Here is a 5939-nt window from a genome sequence, read left to right on the forward strand (position 1 = left end):
AGCAGATTAGGAAAAGGGGGAGCTGCCTGGTAGAATATACTTTAAAGCCAGAAGCATTTTTGCTTAAGAAAAGAATTAAACTAGTGTCTTCCAAACTGTCTTCATTGTTCACCCCATCATCAAATATGTGAGCATGGATCTCTAGTCTATGATATTTATAAATCACATATATAAAATAGATTAATTTACATATAAATATATATTTATATATATATATATTTTTTAAGGTTGCTATCTCGTTTTATTATGTATAACATATAGCAACATGTATGTATAACATATATAACATATAAACAATTATAAGTATTCTAGTATTTTCTTTTTGCACTGCAATGTGTAATTTGGGGCAGCTCCTGGGAATCACACTGAACTTTGGAGTCTACTAAAATACTAACGGCATTAATGAAAAATATATGCAGCCTGTATTTCTATGTATAATATAAGAAATGCAAATTGAAGAAAGGATGGAAGAGGCAGGGAAAGGAATATGTTCTAGATATTTTGGTTGCGTTTTCTCTTGGTTTGTATTATATTTTATCAGTCACATTTCTACATAGAGACGATGGCACTTTGCGTTTGCATTAATTTAAAATGTTAAATCTCAACTTAGTTCTCGTAAGGAGAGAGCTAGACAAGGAACAAATTAAAATTATGTAGAATATTAAGAAAGAAAAAGAGGAAAGAGCATTGGGGTCAGTGGCATTTAGATATGTCCAAGTTATCTAGGAAGAGTGAGGACAGGAGGCTGGTTAAATGTCACTTTGAAAGTGTCACTGAACATAGTCCTGGAGAATAGTCAAGAAAAATTGAGAGTGGGGGATCATTAAGATCTGAGCACACAGGAGCAATAAGAAGCCTTGTCTGTGACAGGATGGCAGTTTGGGACATTGAATGGGGAGCCTGGGCCAGATATCACTTACTGCCCAGTGGACTCACACCTTGCTTCCATGGTCTTACATCCTTCTCTGGTAAAAACTACTCTTCATTCAAGTTTCAACACAGCAGCCTGTTTTTCAGTGAAAACTTCCCAGCAGCTCCAAAACAGAGTATCTCACTTTCTCCTCTGTGCTACTGCCGTGCCCAAGATATACTTCCATTGTTGTTTATTTTTTACCCTATATTGCAATTATTAACATTAGTCTCTGATTGGGAGAACACTGAGGCAGGAATATGCCTTCTTTGTAACTTGTGTTTACCACAGTGCATATAACACACCATAAAAGCTCACTGAGGAAATGAATGCTGAATTAGGAAGATGTGTATTGACAAAATAATCCAATGATCATGGCAAATGTCAGTACCAAAGAGGGAATGTGAATTATTATTGGAAAGTAGCAGGAACTGCAAAATTTTTAGGCTGAAAATATTTTCCTAAACCTTTGCGATCTGATTCCTACAATTGTGCAATTCGTCTACAACATAAATGTCTTACTATCCTATTGGATCAAATCCATGCAATTTGAATTAAAGTATAAGCAGGCAACTTCCCGGTTAATTTGACTAAAACAAAAAGTTCATGTGGATAACCAACTTTCCAAGGAATTCTCTAATCCATATTGTGGTGTTTAATTATAGCCTTAAGAGTTTTCAGAAAGGATATTACCTTGATTGTACTTAGAATTTCAAACCAATTACTTGAACTTGAAATGTTCGTTTTTGGCGTTTCATTCAAATAATATTTCCTGTGCTTACGCTAATGCGTGCCAGATCCCAGAACATAAAAATAAATCAATCGTGGTTTCTGGTGTCTAGAAACTCAATGTTTAATGGGCAGAAGGGGGCTGATAAAAGACTACTATTTCCAGCAGTATGGCAAGCTACATATCCTGAACAGCCCTCAAATTAAAGTGATTAATATGTTAAAAAATATTTCTTAAATGCATTACTGAGATGACACGAGATTAAAAAAAAAAAAATCCACAAAAGCCAAAACCTAAGTGAAAGCATAAATCCTTGTTAGTGCCAAAAATGTCTTTTCTCCCCATATGCCAAAGCCTAGAGCCTTTGGGCTTCTTCCTGGAGGCCTGTGTGGGGTCAAAGGAACAGAGTGGGTAGGGAGGAGACTTGGCCTGGGCAGAGTTTACCGACCTTTCTCAGGCTTCACAAAGGCTGAGGAACATTGCTTGGCGGTTCTGGCTCAGAGCCCATCTCAGTTGGAAAGTCCAGCATAGTCCATTCTCCTAAAGCTAAAATGAAAAATTTGCCATGCAGAACAGGACAGCTAAATTGTCTTTCTCACTCTTGGTCCTACATGAAGCAGGGTGCACAGGCCAGCTTTCATTTGTGTTTGTGTGTGTGAACTTACATTTGTTGTAATATGGTTTGGAAAACTCTAAGCTGGGATTTTAATTTAACTTGGTTTCCAGGTTGTTAGTGAGTTGGTAGAAGAAAAAGAAAAACCACAATGGAGGAATTCACCTTCAGCTAAGGCCTCAAGAATTCTTACAGGTAAAATTCTAAAGAGATTAGCTGTTTCACAGTAAAAAGTAAACAAATAAACAAACAAAAGAAACAATGTACTACAACTGAGAATAACAGCAAAATAAAATACTTAAAGACTACAGAACTATCACACAAAGAGTACAGGATAACTATGTTTAAATAAAAAGCCTTATCTCAGAGATATGAAAATACTAAAATATTATCAAATCAAATACAGAAGTGCGTTAAAAAATAATCTATCATGTCTATTAAGACTTTATTTCAACAATGCTAAGATTTTTTCAAAATTAGAAAATTTACAAAATTTTAAAAAAGGAGAGATCCACATGTAGCTAGATGCTCCCACCTCAGCGTCCCACTTGAAAAAGAAGTATCTGGTCTGCAGCCATGCCACCCCGAACGTGTCCGATCTCATCTGATCTCGGAAGCTAAGCAGGGTCGGCCCGGTTATACTTGAATGGGGGACCACCTAGGAAGACTAGGTGCTGTAGGTGTAAAAAAATTAAATAAAATTAAATAAATAAATAAATAAGAAGTATCTGACAAAATTCAACAATAATTTCTGGAAATACCAGAAATCATAGGAGGAACTTTCCTATACCTGACAAATAGTACTTACTAGAAATATCTGTCAACATCAAAATAATGTGAAATACTCAAAGCATTTTCATTAGAATCAAAACAAGACTCTCATGAAGAAAGGTAAGAGAAAGCTTCTAAACGGGAATGCTGACTATCAGCCATGGAAATACTCTAAGCAAATAATGTAGGTATTTTACAAATTAATCTAAAACAGTTAATGGAAACAAAGGGAATGTTTGCCTGTTAAATATTTGTAAAAATACTACAAAGCTATTGCAACAAAACCAGTGAAGTTTTTTTCCCCTAAGAATAAACAAATGAATCAGTAGAAACTGAGACATCCATGTGTACATAAAAATTTAGTATATTATAGAGTTGCTGTTTCATATGAGAAAGTAATAGACTATTCAATTTTTGGTTGAGACAACTGACCACCTGTTTGGGGAAAATATTTGGTGAGGGTTAACATATAACACTAAGTTTTCAGGCACTTTTACATACTTAGCTCATCTGAACTTCATATTAACACCTTGAGGGGCAGGTGTTATTACTGATTTTACAAATGAAAATTTTGAACTTCAGAGAGATGAAGAAACTGCGTACAGGTCACACAGCTTGTAAAGTACCAGGGATTGAAGCCAGGTACTTCTGGTTTCAAGGCCCACATTCCTTCTTTTGACCTTAAACAAATAGCCAGATATTTCTCCAGCAAAATGGGTTTATTTGGAAACAATAAAGAATTGCAATTCAGGACATGCATTCTAACAGTGACTCACTCGGAAGTCCAGAGAACAAAGAAGAAGAACATTCTTTTATATAAGAAAGGGGGAGTTCAGAGAGGCTGTTGTAAACAAAGAATCCAGTGGAGGAAACTGGAAGTTCAAAGTGTTTTTCATTGGCTGAGTGATCGCGGCGGTGGTGGGGAGGAGGAGGAGAAGATCCTCTTTCTTCTTGCTGGAGTAGTAGAGTAGAAAAACATTCCTATTGGAGATGGAAAGTACATCTCTTCCTGTTTGGAGTAATTGATGATGAGTGGTAGGGCATGAGAGCTCCCCCTACAGGCCCTCCCAACTCCATTTAAATGAGGTTTCTGTTTTTTAATCTTTACACCTCATACCACATGGCATCATTCCTATTTGCCCATAATATTAAAGGAATTTCAATAATTCATTACTCTAAATACCAAATAAATTCCAGGTGGATAAAGGAGGATTTTTTTTAAATGTAAAGAATATAGGAGATATAATCTTCAACTGGAAAAGGTTTTCTTAAACAAAATATGAACTCCAAATAAAGAAAAAAGTTCAGAGACGATCTCAAAATTTAAAGTTTCTTTACAACGAAAGATGCCACAAACAGATGTAAAATAAAAACAGATTGGGAGAAAATATTTGTACATAAAGCAATTAGAAAATGAGTAATTTTAGAATAAATACGAATGGCCAATCCACTTCTGAAGAGTTAATGAAAACGACCAGAAACAAGCAAAGTGCAATTTATATTTAAATACATACTTTATATGTAAAATGTAGAATATGTATATATTATATAATATGTATAAATGTGTAATATTTAAGTAGTTAATATAATATACAACTATATATTTTTCTCAAGATAGAAAAAATTCATTTGGTAAATATACAATAATAATGTCGGTAAAGGGAAGTAAGTATTCTCATATACCGCTGGTGGGAGTGTAAACGGGCACAGATTTTGGGGGCAATTTGGCAGGCTTTCTCCACATGGTGTGTAAGACAAACCCCAGAAGCCCCAAATAGAAATCCTGTTTAGCAGCTACAATGGAAGGAGAAAATGTAATTGTGCTGGTAGCTCCGGAGTGGGGAACACCTTCCAGGAAAGATAGTCGTGATGGGCTTGGCCACTCATATACTCATTATTGTGGCCAGCAGGGGGCGCATTTTGATTGTGCAGGCCTCAGTCACTTGCCCACCACTTGGGCAGCAGCTTACTATTCCGATTTCCTCTGCTTTGATACCTGGGGAATTTCCTTTCTTGTGTTTATTCTTGAGTATGTATTTAAACCTTTTTCTCTCTCACATATTTCATCCACCTCTTTTAGTATTTGGGAGCTATCTCAGTCCACAATATTGATCAGAAGCTCTTCATGGCTTCCATACATTGATATGTTCCCTTAATGGTATTTATTTGATTTTATTGCCCTATTGCCCATGTCTTTATTTCTAGGATTGACCTGCTGCTTTTTCTGCACGTAAGGACTGTTGGCCTGGCACCCTCAACTGTCACAAGAGTCCAAGTTACCCTATTACAGACAAGGGGAACATAATGCTGTTGATGACGGCACAGTCATTCATCCAGTGTTGTGACTTCACCAGGAAGCCGGAAATGTCATTCATTAGCTTCTTCCCTATGCTAGATATTAAAAAAAATATAAAATTGTCATGAGTCATACTACAAAGTAACCTTATAGGAGTAAGAGAGGAAGTAAAATTAGTAAATCCATCCATGTATTTTGCTTCAAGACATTAGCCTCAGAAATTACAGTAATCCTGCCACTTTTGCTGATATGATCGAATTTGCTCTTCTATGGTATATATAGGTGTTGTATATTTTCCAAAAATTAGATTGCACTGCAAAGTCAATGGCAGAATTGTAACTTCATCTAAGATTTGCACCACCCCAATATGTCCTGTCAGAGCTTAATGATAATAACGTGTTTACTTTACATTGAAATTTCAGATCATTTTTGAAATATAGAGTATGAATAAACTCCACAAACTGTTTCATAATTGTCTCCACACATTCTATTCTTCTTTCCTATCTGTAGCTCAATCCAATTTTGAATATTGTTGACATTCTTCAGTTTATAAAGTTTCAAAATTCATGGTGAAATGCTCCTTCTTAGCCTTTCACATCGAATGATGAGCTGTGAAAAA

General features: G+C 35.6%; 1 pseudogene; it reads left to right on the forward strand.

The window, feature by feature from the left end:
- Positions 1 to 2819: 2819 nt before the first annotated feature.
- Positions 2820 to 2936, forward strand: LOC120605427 (uncharacterized; annotated as a pseudogene).
- The last annotated feature ends 3003 nt before the right edge of the window (positions 2937 to 5939 follow it).

The sequence above is a fragment of the Pteropus medius genome, unplaced genomic scaffold (genome assembly GCF_902729225.1).
Source record: "Pteropus medius unplaced genomic scaffold, Ma_sr-lr_union100, whole genome shotgun sequence".
NCBI classification, from domain to species: domain Eukaryota; kingdom Metazoa; phylum Chordata; class Mammalia; order Chiroptera; family Pteropodidae; genus Pteropus; species Pteropus medius.